Source organism: Pecten maximus, chromosome 16, assembly GCF_902652985.1.
Source record: "Pecten maximus chromosome 16, xPecMax1.1, whole genome shotgun sequence".
Lineage (NCBI taxonomy): Eukaryota > Metazoa > Mollusca > Bivalvia > Pectinida > Pectinidae > Pecten > Pecten maximus.
The window spans coordinates 36622375-36642333 of NC_047030.1; the positions used below are offsets into that span (position 1 = coordinate 36622375).

The 19959-nt window shown below is 33.9% G+C and overlaps 2 protein-coding genes and 1 long non-coding RNA gene across 6 annotated transcripts in view; 1 reads left to right on the forward strand and 2 right to left on the reverse strand.

The window, feature by feature from the left end:
• Window positions 1–19959, reverse strand: part of LOC117314740 — a gene marked incomplete in the record, with an annotated part of 896274 nt that overhangs the window by 675601 nt on the left and 200714 nt on the right.
• LOC117314739 overlaps window positions 1–19959 on the forward strand; it is a 439277-nt gene that overhangs the window by 341758 nt on the left and 77560 nt on the right. The window lies entirely within an intron of this gene.
• Window positions 17569–19682, reverse strand: LOC117314769. The gene is made up of 2 exons (XR_004529587.1): window positions 18689–19682; window positions 17569–18585 (listed from the first exon to the last, which is right to left on the reverse strand). It is a non-coding gene; the product is annotated as an uncharacterized LOC117314769 (long non-coding RNA).

Genomic DNA, 19959 nt, shown 5'->3' on the forward strand with positions numbered 1-19959 from the left:
GATGTTTTCAAGTACAGAGGCAGCGAGTACGAGAATCACTTACTCGAGTAGATCCTCCTGCAGCAGCACAGCGATGGAGCTATGCCATTTCAAGAAGAACGTATAGAGTACCTGTGCCTAACAGCCTGTGGCACATGGATGGTCATATGCGACTTATAAGGTATTCATTTAATTACGCTGAAATCATATGACAAGTATCTATATAGATTTAATCAATGAAAATGTAAACTAAATACAATCATATTGTAACAGCCAAGTGGTTCGACCCAACCACTAATCCTGGTAGCGTGGCTGACTGCTACATAGGTTTAGGTATCAATCTGATTGATACCAAGTCCATAAAGAACTTAGCTAAGGGTCAGATAATTATATATAATGAGTCTTAAAACTTAACTACTATTTGTCACCATGTCTTGTCTCTTCTTTCTCTTGTAAGTTATGTTTCTTCTTCATCAACATCATCAGTAATTATGTCCAGTTGTCTATGTTTTTTATACAATGTCAAATTTGATCAAGTAGAAGGAACACTTAAATTATCTGCCCTTAGACCAGTAGCTTTTAGCTAAGATAAACAAACTTTGTTTTGAAGTATGGGAATACCCATACTATAAATCACTATCCCAAGGACTGTGATCACTACTCAAATACAACCAAGAGTTATATCAAGTTAAATAATTTAATTATGGAATATTTAAAGATGACATACAATTCTTACAACCTATCAACTATCAACCAATCAAGTATACTCATCTCTGACATGACTCTCACACCTATGATCAATTAAATCTATGAATATTTACAATGAAGGATTTGAATATATGATGAATGGAATATACAGTGTTAGATATAACTTTCTAAACCCTAATTCCAGCAAGCTCCAGCCTTTTAAAGAGTTATGTGCCACGGGGCCGAATTTGGGCCGATTATAGTACTACGTTGAGTGCCAGCTGGCCGATTTTAGGCCGATGCAGGACAGTAAAAAATGAACATATTATTTTCTTAATTTAGTTATTACCGATTGATAGGGGAATATCTTAACTTCACATTGAAATAAATGTTGACGTCATATCATGATAAATGACGTCATTAGTTCAAAGCCGTGAACAAGGTCACGACGCTGTTCAAGGGAACGTCATTTTTACTCCCATCAGCATTTTCGGGTTTTATTTTATGGGCTAAACGATCACCTGTATTTTACATTAAACAGCCGATTAACATCTTGGGTTTCTTTTTCTGAATCAAATTAATATATTTTGTTTCCCTGTGAGTTGTATTTGGTAATTAGGCTAGTTCAACGGACGAAGATTATTTCTGTCTGATAACATTGTGTTCATCATTACATAATACACGATATATGCCTACATGTACTGTAGATCGATGATCTCGTTGAAATCAGTTTATTATAAACTACCCAGTGTAAATATTGTGCATATATTGTCGTTTCGGTATTTATATTTAGGAAAGTCATACAGTATTTACAATGTAGAAAACATAAGATTTGATAAAAAAAAAGTTTTTTTCTAATAACCAATAAAAAAATCAATATTATGGAATAGGCCATAATTTTCCGGAGCTGATAAATCTGCTGGCAGTATGAAAATGGTTAGTGGAAATTATCCCACCCATTGCCTCAAGACTGAATTAAAAAAAGGTGTGATAAATTGTCTAAGATAAGGTATAAGAAAACGTGAATCCTTGCATTTGATTCATGTGCAAAGATAATGTTTAGGAATGTGTGAAACTGTACATTTCTTTACCATATATACAAATATATTGTTTAGGAATGTGTGAAACTGTACATTTATTTACCATATATACAAAGATAAAGTTTAAGGATGTACAAAGTTAGTGTTAAAGAATACCTGAATCACTCTACTGTATAGATATGTCCTCTTGTTCCACACAAAGGATGGCTGAGTGAAATAAAATCATTGAAATCGTTAAAATCTAATATGTTACGATATGGAGATTCGTTACACATTCTTCCATTCTAATAGATAGGATAAGAACTGAATCAACCACGAGAGTTTGTATGAGACGGCGTTCAGAATTAATGGATGATATAATACGATGTCACATTTAATTACACATATTTATGTAATGTTATACCAGTATATATAAAGAGGTATGGCGCATATTGGCCTGTTTCGACCTAACTGTGACCGTTTTCAAAATAAGAAAAATAAATGTTTAAAACCGAGTTTTTCAATACAAACCTTAAATCTATAGCATATAAATATTCTTATATGCGAAAAATGTGTTTGTTCATTACAATGGATATTTCATTAAATGACCGTAAAGTTGCATCATCGGGCCATTTGCAACTTTCGAGGGTGGTTTTCCCGCATTTATATACCTTTTTTTGACATAGAGCGCATCGGAAGACCAACTTTTACAATGTCTTATTTTATTTTATGTACCAAAAGACAACTAAAATTCTATTCTTAAAAAGTGGTCTTCCGGTGCGCTGGCACCGAAAAATTGAAAAAACGTAGTTGATAAAATATTTTAATTCAGCACTAACTAGACTGACTATATCTGATAACATAAACATCTCAATGCCATAAGTCTGCATAGCTCATATGGTAGAACCATCGCTTATAATTAACAACCCAAAAGTTTAGAGTTCGAATCACCAAAATGTATCATTTTCATATTTTGTTATGTTTCTTGATACCATTTATTTTTTCTTTATCGTATTTTAAAGATATTTGCAACATTAAAAGCATATCTAATATAAAATATTTAGTATAAAGATGAAAATGTTGTGATAGAAATTTTCAGTTGGATAAAAAAATAGAGTAAAACATTAACCGATATACCCCGTATCATAAAAAGTCAAATGTAAATGAACTGCAGCGTCGACAACAGGCATGCATGGATGGGTTGTGTAAAATTCATATTAAACAGGTCAATTTTACTTTATTTTATATGGGATTGATTGAGTACATACAAAATGTTCACTAAGTACAGCGTGCCAATGGACCATGACGATCTATTTTGGTAGTGTGGGAATCACTGGGGTCATGTGATATTTTACCTGTATTTTTAGCCCAGGCTATCGCTGTACGTAGCCTAGGTCAGTTTAGGCGGCAAACGACCTTACCTCTTTAGATCCTTTATTGGAAAATAAACTAAAATAAATCAAAATTCCATATAGGACACTGAGCAAGAATATTTGTAGACCCGCTCTTGACAAAACTACCCCATTGAAATATTCTGCCAAAGACATCCAGCAAGACAGCCCATCCGATCACATTATACTGACAGGGTATACCAGTCGCCCTACCCCAAACATGTACATGTACCATCACTACAGACTCTGGTTTGTCTCCACCAGGGAAAGGCCATAAGTGAGTCATTGTCAAGAGATATTATAAAGAAGATAGTTGAGAGAAAGAAAAGATATGATCCGAAATTAAGTCGCCTCTTACCATAATGGAACGGGGACAGCAGAAACAATTTTTACGCCCTACCTGCAGAGCAGTGGCAAGTATAGTAGATGACAATGTAATCATTACTGTTGCTGTAATATTGACCGGGGACGGAGAAACTGTATAGATTGTATGCATGACTATATGTAACAAAAATGCATGTGACATTACTTTAGCAACTTTTTACTCAAAACACAGGATGTAACATTTTATGTCAGAAAAGCTATAGAATTTTAAACAGAGCAACGACAGTCTCGACAGAGTTGTGATAACTAAACTCCAGATTGTGTTTCTTGTTTGACAGCTGTACCATAACACTGACATACACGGCCATATAAGAAAAATTAAAAATTCACATTTTCTATACAAGTGCCTGTGGCATACATTAACATTAGCTTGTCCTACCACGGTACATGTACGTCTTCACTCCACTACTTCCAAAAATACAACTCAAAAGCAAATACAAATTTGCCGCACTAGCGTGCCCGTGTAATAGCAGTCGGCGTTTAATCAAAATTATGCATGTTTAATGTATATACACCGATCTTTTGTACAAATATTCCGTACTCAAACGAAATCGCTCCTCTGAAACAACATGATACAGATGTACATGAAACTTTGGAAAACTATTTGAATAGTCAAATACAATATCCCCGTCATCGGTATGCACCTGGCGCCCAGGAAAAACCAGAGATAGCCCCCTGAAACCAGTATCCGCGGTGGCGGGAAAACGATTATACCCTTTCAGGTGTACCTAGGGGTAACGCTGGACCTGCGTTATTGAGGAAATATATACAATTGATATATTGTATTACATGTACACTACATATTTGTCAAAAGCAGGAAAAATCAAATGAAAAATTTAGCTGTGTCCGCCCTGCTGAGATGGCAGCTAGAAAGTGACCTCACGACCACGTGTACCCGGGTATGTACACGTATACCCGCTCCCGCGGAGCGTGCGCCTAGCACGAGTAATACGATGTCGTTAAAGACAAATTATTCCCGCTATACTGACGAAACGCGGGAATATTTAAATACTGTGGATTCAAACACAGGGACTTGAAAATTTGTTTCAATGTACAGGTAATTGGAACTTCCCTAGTGTGTATAGCACATTTTCAGACGTTTTTGTTGGTGTGTGTGTGGGTTTTTTAAATGACACCCCCATTATAAGGTAAAGAACTCCTTATAATGTACACCACGGGTCATTTTTACCGAAAGTATATTTTACTATACATACTAGGGTTGATTGCATTGATCTACAACTTGCAAGAGAGTTTTTCTATTCGAGTATGTTAGTATATACAACATTTTGAACTATCTGACAGTTATTGGTCTTCATCACAAGATTTGAGTAACCATAGCCGCTTTTTTAGCTCACCTGCCCAAAGGGCAAGTGAGCTTATGCCTTGGTGCGGCGTCCGGCCGTCCGTCCGGCCGGCGTCAACTTTTTCATTCAAACAACTTCTTCTCAATAGCCCAGGGACTTGATATTGGGCCTGTAGCATGCTGGGGTGAAGGGCTACAAAGTTTGTTGAAATAAATGACCTTGACCTACATTCAATGTCACATGGGTCAAATAGGCTATAATCTTCAAACGACTTCTTCTCAATAACCAAGAGACTTGATATAAGGCCTGTAGCATGCTGGGGTGAAGGGCTACAAAGTTTGTTCAAATAAATGACCTTGACCTTCATTCAAGGTCACATGGGTAAAATAGGCTATAATCTTCAAACGATTTCTTCTCAATAACCAAGAGGTCCAGGGACTTGATATTGGGCCTGTAGCATGCTGGAGTGAAGGGCTACAAAGTTTGTTGAAATAAATGACCTTGACCTTCATTCAAGGTCACATGGGTTAAATAGGCTATAATCTTCAAACAACTTCTGCTCAATAACCAAGAGGCCCAGGGACTTGATATTGGGCCTGTAGCATGCTGGGGTGAAGGGCTACAAAGTTTGTTCAAATAAATGACCTTGACCTTCATTCAAGGTCACATGGGTAAAATAGGCTATAATCTTCAAATGACTTCTCCTCAATAACCAAGTGACCCAGGGACTTTATATTGGGCATGTAGCATGCTGGGGTGAAGGGCTACAAATTTTGTTCAAACAAATGACCTTGACCTTCATTCAAGGTCACATGGGTCAAATAGGCTATAATCTTCAAACGACTTCTTGTCAATAACCAAGATGCCCAGGGACTTTATATTGGTCCTGTAGCATGCTGGGGTGAAGGCCTACAAAGTTTGTTCAAATAAATGACCTTGACCTTCATTCAAGGTCACATGGGTCAAAAAGGCTATAATATTCAAATGACTTCTGCTCGATAACCAAGAGGCCCAGGGACTTTATATTGGTCCTGTAGCATGTTTGGGTGAAGGGCTACAAAGTTTGTTGAAATAAATGACCTTGACCTTCATTCAAGGTCACATGGGTCAAAAAGGCTATAGTATTCAAATGACTTCTGCTCGATAACCAAGAGGCCCAGGGACTTGATATATTGGGCCTGTAGCATGCTGGGGTGAAGTGCTACAAAGTTTGTTGAAATAAATGGCCTTGACCTTCATTCAAGGTCACATGGGTCAAATAAGTTATAATCTTCAAACGACTTCTCAATAACCAAGAGGCCCAGGGACTTGATATTGGGCCTTTAGCATGCTGGGTTGAAGGGCTACCAATTTTGTTCAAATAAATGACGTTGACCTACATTTAAGGTCACAGGGCTGAAATCGGCTTAAATCTGTCAACAATAATTTTGCGATAGCCAAGAGCCTCCGAGACCTGATATTGGGCCAATAGAATGCTGGAATGAAGGACTAGAAAATTTATGAATATGAATAAACCTAGCTTACTATGATATTGGAATAAAGAGGTAATCGGCATAGTATATGTAGAAATGACCTTAATCAACTTCAAAGTTGCTGTAGAGCCAGGTGAGCGATACAGGCCCATTGGGCCTCTTGTTCAATATACAATAAATGTTCAGATGACTATTTGTGCCATGTTGTTACAAGATTTCAGTTACAATTCTAAAATTGATGTAAATATATGTTATCCTGTCAATATCCACAAAGCGAGTGTAGTCACTGTACTCAAAAGTCATGCCAGTAGATAGCGGTACATACATGTATACTTACTGCTTACATCTAGTGCTTACTTGTGTGAACTATAAATCAATAACACAATGGTTCATATATTTCTATATATGATTTCACAAATTATGTGGTGTCCGAAGATCTGAATGAAGTGAATAAACGATGTATTAAATTATTTTTATGAAATATTCAAGTCATATTAGAGCATTCTCTTTTAAAAATATGGATTTCAGGTCCATTTTGGTAATTCAACTATGACAGCAATCAGGCCTCAAATGGCGAATGATTACAAAAATTTTAAATACTTCTCGGTCAAATAAACCCCTAATATTTTACATATGATTAATTTTGACATTGGAGAACATATTATCGTGTCCATTCTCTAAGCACTGGTAGAAAGTACAGAATAGAGCTTCATAAATATATTCTCAAAATTACTAATTACCCCGGTAAATATAACATTTTACATAAACCTCCCATGAGTGATGGTGAACTTAAACTTGCAAATATCCTGTGTCATTCCAATTTTGATATGTGTAAATATATACACGTACAGTATATAATTGTATAGATATGGAATGCTTCACAAATTTGCATACAGTTATGGAATCTTATAACACCCCCAAAAATGTTCTCTCCACATAAAAGGTGTGATTTGTGCAATTACATTGCTGAACTGTGTGGTTCAGTATGATTGGATGATCAACATTGGAAAAGGACAATATATAGGGAATGTGTTGTCCCATCGAATGGACTGTAATCTTTGTGATCAGGTTTGAAGTTGAAAATGAAGCTTGAAGTTTTCTTTTCCTGTTTGCTGAATTATTTGATGAAGATATTCTTTATCTGGTTGTTATTCTTTATCACATTGTTTATAATACTGTAATTATATCAGAAGTTTATCTTCTCATATACAAATTTATTAACATCAAATGATTCCTGAACAAAAGGAGTCAAGTTTTTTGTTTTGAAGTACCATACTTGCTTGAGTACAGTTTCAATAGGATACATTCCTAATCCGGGCCTTGATTAGTAGCTCTGGTTTTGGTTTTCAGTAATTCTTTGTGTGTTTCATCATATCAAGTTGAAATATGCCAAACTAGCGATGGAACTAGCCTAAATTTAGTGCATATTAGAAGTTGACATCAATAAGGTCACAGAGTCCTGGCTGTATCATAACTGATGATGCCTTCCCGAAAGAAAGAAGACATATTTCAAATTATTTGCAATTCATTCCTAAACCGATATCAGTAAATTTATCAACTTTAAACTTAGAATATTACTGATTTTGCATTAAACAATAATGTTTGTTTACAGTACTTACAGTACATTGTACTTTGAGTTAAAGATATTTCTTGTTAAGGTATTTTTGTAGTAAAGCTCCTCGGATCCCTTTTTGTTTGGTCTTGCTTCCACATAAAACGTTTGTAGCAGTTTGGACAATTTATCGGAAGTTATTGTTTTAAAATCCACCCCGGATTCCCTTGTTTCTATGTTCCAGTCTGAAAAAAAAATAGAATCTAGACAGCTGAGGAAGTGACATAGTCATCTGTGTAACATTTAAAACCGTTTTCTGATTGCGTTGAAGAAGTTGCAACATTTAACGTGTTTTAATTGATTTTATACAAAATGACATTATCAACAAACTTCCGTCATATCATGTTAAATTAATCTTTCCCTGAAATAACTTGACTCCCCATGTTTGATGACTTTGCCTGTCGTGAATCAAACATCTCCGCTAGTTCTTCGGATGTTGAAACAAATCGTTTCTGTTTATGATCTGATGTATGTGTTTCAGCTACGATGCCAGGAAAGTTGTTTCGGTACTCGGTCGTTTCGGTACTTGCGAAAGTCGTTTCGGTACTTACAAAAGTAGTTTCAGTACCTGAATATAAGCCAATAATGAACGTCTTAAGACCATGTTTTGACGATTGTTGTGCTATATTTACAAAGTATCCTAACTGAACAAAGGGAGAAAACTCTAACAGTCAAACAGAATAAACGTCCCCGAGATAGACTACGTATGTATTATGAATGACTCTATTTATTCCGTTCGGGCTAAACAGAATTGCTTCATTGTTCATGGTTCCTATTATCATCATCTTAAATCCGTCACAATCTACGATTAGAGTCCCTATAAATGTCAGGGGTTTGAAGACATGCGCCATGGCTATTTGATATCTTCCTCAAAATTGAACCGTGTATATCAATTCCCGCCAATTTCGGTTGTTTGAACAAGTTTTGATGAAAATTATTGTTTGCAAATAATATAAATTTATAACAGTGTTACTTGCAAGTTTAGTGCTGGCGAGAATGGATAGTCAACAGTTCATTTTGAGTATAATGGTCTTATAAATGACAAAAAGAAAGAATATTCAATGTTATGTTTTTATTTTCATATTCCTATTAAAAAAAACAACAGGTAACAATAAATACAGGACAGTTAACAGTAAACCCTCATTCATCTTCTATACCTTACACTCATGCACTCATTCATCTTATATAGTTACACTTATTTATCTTTCTTATATCGAGACGTATATATAACATATAAAACTAATAAAACAAATTACTAAGTATATCGGGACGTATATATAACATGTAAAACCAATAAAACAAATTACTAAGTATATCGGGACGTATATATAACATGTAAAACCAATAAAACAAATTACTAAGTATATCGGGACGTATATATAACATGTAAAACCAATAAAACAAATTACTAAGTATATTGGGACGTATATATAACATGCAAAACCAATAAAACAAATTACTAAGTATATCGGGACGTATATATAACATGTAAAACCAATAAAACAAATTACTAAGTATATCGGGACGTATATATAACATATAAAACCAATAAAACAAATTACTAATTATATGGGGACTATCATCGTTTCTATGCCGTTTATCGTTTTTAAAGATATTTCTTGTTACATTATTATTCCTATCCCTGTTTCAAAGTAGGTTCTTACACGTGAGTATATATAGTTTCTACAGATTGTGATTGCGCACGCTCATAGCTGCCGCGAAAACTACTGTACGCTCGTCGTTCGATCACCCAATCAGATGTGAAAATCACACGGTCACCTGTGTCAGTACCGATCACGTGACCAATTGAAAAGTCTCCCATATATTCAAATTCAAATTTATTCCTCAAGTTTTACAACTTATTGGATAACATAATATAATTTGTACATACATTTAAGGACAAGGCACCCACTAAATTCATCATTCATTCTACAAAATTCTTCTTACTCTCTTCACATACATCTACAGTCAACAATACATCTTAAGTTTAAATATACTAGGGTTTTTGAAATAATATGGTTTAATTAAATAAAGACGAATGTCTGCGTAACATTAAAAATAAAATGGTATTCGTCTTCTATATCGTTGTCATCACATAATATGCATTTTCTGTCATGTCTTGGAACATTAATATATCTTCCACATTCAATAGCTAGATCATGTGCAGACAAACTAATCTTTGAAATAAGTTTTTGGTAATGAGAATTAACTGGTTTATAAAGATACGACTGAAGTTAAATATCAACAACTAGATTTTGGTATGAAATTCCTTTTGACGACAAATTTACTTTCATCAAACATTCTTGCTGGAAATTATCGAAGAGAAATATATATACACGGTCACCTGTGTCAGTTCCCGATCACGTGACCAATTGAAAAGTCTCCCATATACTCGCAGTAAGCCTCCCTTGGGACAACAAGAACTGATTTTTAGTTCATTGTAGAATCGCTATCTTAACAATTATACTGTCCAATGACAATAAACTACACAACATTTACATTAGCAAACTATCAAATTTGCAAAATGACTCTTCAGATAATATAATATACATTTTATTTCATTTAAATCTGACCTTGAAGATTTTCAGAGGTTAACCAAACAGCCTACAATACAATGATTTTACGACATATGGGAGGTTTACATTCATAATTACTGAGATGGATGTCAGAAATCCAAAGTATGGCTCTTGTTTATTTCGAACCCATGAATACTGTGGTTAGTTCACGTTTATATAATAATAATAATAATACGTTATTTTCTGACATATTTAGCATGTGCTAATCTTCCATATGGCCCTCTATAACAACATACAAAACATAATATACATTAATCAACACATAACAAGATATCTATATGGTTGGAAAAAGTTATAGTATATATATATGAACATGCAGGTACTCATGATAGAATAATCATAATACAGTTTCATGTATCATTTGGTAGAACAAGAATTTCTTTATATATATATCACAACGATTTTTCCCGTCGTTGTAATATTTTTGTAGAATATATATAAAATCCATAATGATGATGACGATGATGATGATGAATGATTGTGGTGATGATGATGATGATGATGATGATGATGATGACGAATGTTGATGATGATGATACGCTCTGGTTAATATTAAACAAATAATAGATGATAAAATGAGAAAGATGATGATTTTGATGAAGGAAGGGAATAATAATGGAATGAATTGTATACTTGTATGTGAGTAGATATAACATGTATATGTTTTTGTTATCAAATGCTTTTGAAAAAAGAAAAATTATTAAAAAAAAGAGAAAGATATTAAACTAAAAAAATGAATAATTTCAGTGTAATTCAAAATGGTATAATGAATGTAAATTCACCATTTCCCAAAACCAACCTATAGCCTTATACCTGTAATTAGTACACATTGTTCTCATCCAGGAAATAAGATTATAGAGCCTGAGGTACAATTTGCCTCAGGGTAGTTGGACACAGCAACTTATGTACCATTTACCTGTAAAACTGTCCTGTTGGATCTACATCGTTTTCTATTCCCATTCAGTCAATATCTATCATGCTATGTGTCACTCATACATTGTATGTAACAGATACAGGTCATGAATGTACAATGGTTGTTCAAGCTAATTATATAATCATAAAGTTAAAATGTTCAAACTTTAAAAAAAACATATTAAGGCCTGCTGCAATTGGTGTATGGAATGTTTGATAAGTATTTCAAATATGAAAATTATATTAATCTATTATGTTGATTTACATATTGACCTCTAATACTCTATGTCATGCTTCCATTATAACATCAAAGTCTTCAATAATTTTTTTTTCAAATATTTTTTTTTATATTAATGACTTATAACTGTTTTAATATTATAATACTGTAATAGGTGTCAGATATCGACCGTCACAAGTCTGTACCTATATTGGTATAGGTCAGCCTGAGTTTCCTCTAGCCTTAAGCTTGACACCATACAAAACATGGGGGGGGGGGGGGGGGGGGGGGGGGGGGGGGGGAGAGGATGTCTGTGATATAACTGTTAAAAGAACTCCATGTATGTCCTGGATTTAATGAGGCAGCTAGCTGGCATAACAAAAAAAACTTGCTTTACCAAATAGAAATGTAAGTCTGATGTTAAACTAAATCAAAATTAGACATTAGATCCGGAATATGCCATCAAGGTGATAAAAAAAAACCTTTCTTTTTTGTTGTATGTTAAGATAAATATAAACTGTTGGAAGAAAAGTATTTGAAATATAAAATATATTAAAAACAGTACTTAGTACTTCGAGTACAAGTTATGTCCAGTACACAATCAAACTCTACATTTTGAGAGACCACAAAAAACAACTTGCCAAATACATTTTTGTTTATTGCCAATTTTCTACTAATTGACGTGGCTTGTTAAAACTCTTCAAATCAAAGGAATGCTATCATACATTTTTCAACGAAGTGCTAGATCTTTTCATTTTATATAGGGTTAACTAATAGAAAAAATCAATTACATTAGCTAGATGCTGTTAGTTAACCAACGAAAAATGAACCGACAAAATAAGATGATATATAAATACAAAGATAAAACAGTAACACATATCTTATTGTTACATGTTTAAGGAGTCAAAATGTATAAGAGTATACATCTATCTATAAACATCATGTATATATGTACTTGGTTACAGGTACATGTGATACATGTGGACCCAGGTAGGATTGGGGCTTGATAGGACTCCAGGTAAACTTGGGAGTGCACTGGAGTGCACTCCAAGTTTACCTGGAGTCCAAACGGAGTGCACTTTGTGTAACCTTTAGTCTACACTCAACTGTACCACTGAAATATCAATGTCATACATGGCTTAGTTCCAGAGAAATCATTAACATCAATATTGCCAAATGGACCGGGGGTACCCCTATGAGCGATGTACATAACTTAATAGTTTAAAAGATGTCAGCTACACCATTTATAGTTTTTTTAAATTCCAACCCCTTAGGTATGCTTCCAGTCAAATATAGTTTTTCCAATTTAACCAAATCAACAGCTTTTTGACCCTGCCCTTAAGCCCCCTCAAGGCCCCAGAAAGTCAACCCCCAACATTTGTACAATATTGAATCTCTGCCCCATAAGGATGCTACCAGTCAAATATAAATGATAGCCTTCAGTGGGATCAGCCTCACCATATGTACAATTTTGAATCCCTACCCCATAACAAAGCTACCATACAAATGAGTGATATACATTGCTTAGTTTCAGAGAAAAAGTTGTTTTTATCAATTTATCAAAACTGACTCCTTTTGGCCCCACCCTCTGGCCCCGGGGGTCAGCCCAATCATTTGTACATTTTTGAATCCCTACCTGATAAGAATGCTACCAGACAAATAACCATTGCTTATTTCCAGAGAAAAAAGTTGTTTACATCAATTCAGCCAAGTTGACCTCTTTTGGCCCCGCCCCTCAGGTCCCCAGGGGGTCAGCCCCACCATTTGTACAATTTTGTATCCCTACGATACCCAATAAGGATGCTACCAGTCAAATTTTGTTCAATTCCGATCAGCGGTTATGGAGAGAAGTCAATTGTTGACGGACGGACGCCAGACGCCATGGTATGGCATAAGCTCACCTTGGTCTTTTTGAGCTAAAAAAGTAAATTGTTTACGAACAGACGATGCACAATGACGGACAAAAGGCGATAAGAAAGCTGTTTTAAGGACCAAGGTACTATTGGTGAGAAATATCTTATCAGTATTTGTTAAGGAATAACATTGTTTTTGTTTGCGGATGCACAGATCGTAGACGAGGGATGTAAACAGTCGATCCTACAAAATAATAAAGCAAGTCTTCTTTAAATACAAAGAACGGTTTATTTATGTGCACAAAAAGATATGGTGACATGCAATAAAACAGAATTTTAAACTTCACTGAATTCATATATCAACTCCTTATGTTAACACTGTGGAGTATTAAATATCAACTTCTTATATCAACACTGTAAAATATCAAATAACTTCTTATGTTAACACTGTGGAATATCAAATATCAACTCCTTATGTTAACACTGTGGAGTATCAAATATCAACTCCTTATGTTAACACTGTGGAGTATTAAATATCAACTCCTTATGTTAACACTGTGGAGTATTAAATATCAACTTCTTATATCAACACTGTAAAATATCAAATAACTTCTTATGTTAACACTGTGGAATATCAAATATCAACTCCTTATGTTAACACTGTGGAGTATCAAATATCAACTCCTTATGTTAACACTGTGGAGTATCAAATATCAACTCCTTATGTTAACACTGTGGAGTATTAAATATCAACTCCTTATGTCAACACTGTGGAGTATTAAATATCAACTCCTTATGTTAACACTGTGGAGTATTAAACATCAACTCCTTATGTTAACACTGTGGAGTATTAAATATCAACTCCTTATGTGAAAACTGTGGAGAATTACATTACAATTCCTTATGTTAAAACTGTGGAATATTAAATATAAACTCCTTATGTTAACACTGTGGAGTCTTATATCCTCTTCTTATGTATTACCACATACATATATATGTATATAAATGTCTTATACCACAGACTTTAACATGGTAATACCACGTATATGTACATGTATATAAATGTCTTATACTACAGACTTTAACATGGTAATACCACGTACAAATACATGTATATAGATGTCTTATACCACAGACTTTAACATGGTAATACCACGTATATGTACATGTATATAAATGTCTTATACTACAGACTTTAACATGGTAATACCACGTACAAATACATGTATATAGATGTCTTATACCACAGACTTTAACATGGTAATACCACGTACATATACATGTATATAAATGTCTTATACCACAGACTTTAACATGGTAATACCACGTACATATACATGTATATAAATGTCTTATACCACAGACTTTAACATGGTAATACTACGTACATATACATGTATATAAATGTCTTATACCACAGACTTTAACATGGTAATACCACGTACATATACATGTATATAAATGTCTTATACCACAGACTTTAACATGGTAATACCACGTACATGTATGTAAATGTCTTATACCACAGACTTTAACATAGTTAAACCACATACATGATTTATATAAATGAATTATATAATGACATATTTATACAATGGACCATAATATGGTGTAAATATTCATTTTTAACACAGCTATATACGACCCTGTACATCACATTACAGACACATTCATTATAATGGTTTTATACAAAGTTGTGTACATTGGTACTCATACAGCATAAACAGTTGTTTACATGTTGTATCGGTAACATAATACCTTATTTTTAGCCCTACAACATATCAGTGATATTTGTAAATCTTAGGAATCTATTTGTAATATCTATAATGTTAAAGCTCCATACTATATAGTCACTGTCAACTCTTCAACAATTGTATTGTTTATCTAGTCTATATACTATTTATACAAACAAAAGTCAACAAACAATAGTTACACAAATACAACAAACAAAATTTACATATCAATAAATATATGTTTTCTGTAAAACATCACACTCCCGAAAAAACTCTTCCACTGTTATATATCCTAACTACAGTACATGTACCGGTCACAGTATTGATGTTATAAATCCTAATTACAGTACATGTACCGGTCACAGTATTGATGTTATATATCCTAATTACAGTACATGTACCAGTCACAGTATTGATGTTATATATCCTAATTACAGTACATGTACCGGTCACAGTATTGATGTTATATATCCTAATTACAGTACATGTACCGGTCACAGTATTGATGTTATATATCCTAATTACAGTACATGTACCGGTCACAGTATTGATGTTATATATCCTAATTACAGTACATGTACCGGTCACAGTATTGATGTTATATATCCTAATTACAGTACATGTACCTGTCACAGTATTGATGTTATATATCCTAATTACAGTACATGTACCGGTCACAGTATTGATGTTATATATCCTAATTACAGTACATGTACCTGTCACAGTATTGATGTTATATATCCTAATTACAGTACATGTACCGGTCACAGTATTGATGTTATAAATCCTAATTACAGTACATGTACCGGTCACAGTATTGATGTTATATATCCTAATTACAGTACATGTACCGGTCACAGTATTGATGTTATATATCCTAATTACAGTACATGTACCGGTCACAGTATTGGTGTTATATATCCTAATTACAGTACATGTACCGGTCACAGTATTGATGTTATATATCCTAATTACAGTACATGTACCGGTCACAGTATTGATGTTATATATCCTAACTACAGCACATATACCGGTCACAGTATTGATGTTATAAATCCTAATTACAGCACATATACCGGTCACAGTACTGATGTTATATATCCTAATTACAGTACATGTACCTGTCACAGTATTGATGTTATATATCCTAATTACAGTACATGTACCGGTCACAGTATTGATGTTATATATCCTAATTACAGTACATGTACCTGTCACAGTATTGATGTTATATATCCTAATTACAGTACATGTACCGGTCACAGTATTGATGTTATAAATCCTAATTACAGTACATGTACCGGTCACAGTATTGATGTTATATATCCTAATTACAGTACATGTACCGGTCACAGTATTGATGTTATATATCCTAATTACAGTACATGTACCGGTCACAGTATTGATGTTATATATCCTAATTACAGTACATGTACCGGTCACAGTATTGATGTTATATATCCTAATTACAGTACATGTACCGGTCACAGTATTGATGTTATATATCCTAACTACAGTACATATACCGGTCACAGTATTGATGTTATAAATCCTAATTACAGCACATATACCGGTCACAGTACTGATGTTATATATCCTAATTACAGTACATGTACCGGTCACAGTATTGATGTTATAAATCCTAATTACAGTACATGTACCGGTCACAGTATTAATGTTATATATCCTAATTACAGTACATGTACCGGTCACAGTATTGATGTTATATATCCTAATTACAGCACATAAACCGGTCACAGTATTGATGTTATATATCCTAATTACAGTACATGTACCGGTCACAGTATTGATGTTATATATCCTAATTACAGTACATGTACCGGTATATATCCTATATAGAGAGAGAGATTTCTGTATTTTAAATAGATTTATCTCCATTCTCCATTAAATACAGATATCTGTATTTAAATAAAAGACATTTGTATTTGAGATGGAGATATCTGAATTTAATTAGACATCTCTATTCTAAATACCGATATCTTTATTATTAAATAAATGAAGATATCTAAAACAAAAATTATATCTGTATTTAAATAAAGATACAATGTATTTCTATTAAAAAAGAGATCTCTAATCAAAGACATATATCTGAATTAAATAGGTAAAACCCCAAACGGCGTGTCATACAGGTATCAGCCATTGTGCAGCATTTTAAATGAAAATCAAAAGAGATAGCTTATTTATAACAGTTGAAATATTTCTTTTCAAGAATGAACTATTTGTAGAACTTTTGGATTAAACAAAGATAGAATTTTTTTTTAGCTTTTGGGGAAAAAAACAAAGAAAAAAAATATCAATACTAAAATCTCTTGCATGTCAAATATTTAATATTTATATTTAAAATTACATGACTGTTGTTTACAGTTCTGTAATTTTAATGAATCAGTCACCATAGAGATTTTTTTTTCTTAACTTCGTTCTCAAGATTATTCATTTTTCCTTCTTTCTTTCAAATAGTATTTACTTAATGAGTTAGCAGATACACAATACTATAATGTAAATGGTCTGGAATGCACGTAAAGGCCCGAGTGGTTCCCTTGATCCCTATCCTGTCCTACCCTGTCCCCCAGTCTGTGTTGAGCTCCACCAGGCGGTTATTAGTATCACCGGGGTCCTCCTAAAGACATGAATGGACCTGAAAGGACCCGAATCTGGACCTGAATGGGTTTTAAAGGTGTTTATTGATTATAAATGTGTTATTTCTCAGTGTTTTATGCAAGAATGTGTGTTATTACATGTCGAAACACCATTTTCATTTGAAAAAAAAAATTTGAATGATGTTTTTTAAAGCTCGATAAATGAGTCGCTATCGGACGACAAACACGGCGGACCTGAATGGGATCGAGTGGACCTGAACGGGATTTTAGCTGTATTATAGCTAAGTTTGTATAATAAATTTTTTGTGCATAATGCAGGAAGAGATGTTATTTCATAGTAAAATACCATTTCTGTACAAAAAAAAATCATAATGATGTATTTTACAGCTCGATAAATGGGTCGCTATTCGAACTGACAAACACGGCGGACCTGAATGGGATCGAGTGGACCTGAACGGGATTTTAGCTGTATTATAGCTAAGTTTGTATAATATTTTTGTGCATAATGCAAGAAGAGATGCTATTTCATAGTAAAATACCATTTCTATGTTTTTTTTTAATAAAAGATATATATTTTGAGAAAGTTATGTAAACGAGTCGCTAATCGAACCAACAAACATTGTCGACCTGAACGGGATCGGTTGGGCCTGAATGGGAGTCTAGACATGCCCGTGTGAGTATTCAACAAATAATAAAACTTTAGAAAAAAAATGTAGAACTCTTGGCCATTTGAAATGTTAATGATTAATTATTTACATCCGAGCATTTATACGCACAAGGCGGGCTGCAGATGAAAACCTATTTATTATTTAAAGCACTAATGAATACCTATCGACAGAAAAAAACACTAATGATTTACATCCGAGCATTTATACGCACAAGGCGGGCTGCAGATGAAAACCTATTTATTATTTAAAGCACTAATGAATACCTATCGACTGAAAAAAACAGACATTTTCTACAAGAGTTTGGTACTTTGAAAGAACTTTTTCATCAGTTTCCCTTTTAGCCAATTCATCATAACCCAAGTGGAGGACCAAAATTTTGTAATTTGTTACCAAGTTCTTCAACTGATTCCAAGCCTTTTCAAATGTTAATCCACTTTTGGAAATAACACGCATGTCACATTCATTGCCGTTGTGGACAAGCCCATGTACGCCAGTCGCTCTATGGTGGTGTAAAATTATCCCACGTTATAGTTTTTTGTCGTGGGAGGGCGACCGAAGGGAGCCAAGAGGCTTACTATATAATTATATTAAAAATTTATCTTTATATATTTTTAAGTTATTTTTACAAAAAATATCGGTAGATATATATGTGTGTTCAAGAGTGAGATTATTGTCGTATGTTGGTGTTCAAATAAGGGGCGATATATAATGTGCCTGTTATGTACCCCGGGTCTAAGGCCACCAGTTACACCCGACAGTCGAGGACGTCACTGCTTCCGTAAGGTACAGTACTTTGTCCTTTTGCCGGGCTTGGCTGGAGGTATAGATGGTCCGGGGTGTCCCTATAGTGTATGCGGGTTTTTATCTTATACTAGTGTATGCGTATCAAAAGTATATAAGAAAAAATGCAGAAAAAAGCGGCAATAGAAATTTAATAAAAAAACAAAGGATTTAACATGAAAAGGAGGAGGAAATTTTGTAAGCTGTCTAATACTTATAAAAAGTAATTTATTGATATGTGAGGGCTAATGTACCCAGCTTATTTAAATAATTACGTAATAGCTACGTATAAAATGTATAAGCTAAAACATTTTAAAATGTAAAAACAGTTGAAAAAATAAATAAAAATAAATAAATAAATAAATTCAACTAATTCCTCTGCCACTGGAATAGTTGTCTGATATAATTTTAATGAATAACAAGAGATCCCAGAGGGATCTTGGCGCCCACCATTGAATGATCTTTATAGGTTCCATGTCAGATTGATCTTTTCCCTACTTTTCCCTTCCTCTAAGTCTTACTTATCTGTGTAAATTCAGAAACAGCCCTCTAGTACTATTCAAACAAGGGGAACCTATATATAGAATTTAAGATTTAGCTATAATGGCTGTCTGTCGGCCATGTTGTTTTCGTATTGGTCCCAGTATGCAAAACTAGGCACTGAGGGGAACCTACATATGAAATTTGAGAAAGATCCCTTCAGTACTTTCACAGAAATAGCGATAACAAACTTCAATTGTCAAAATCCAAGATG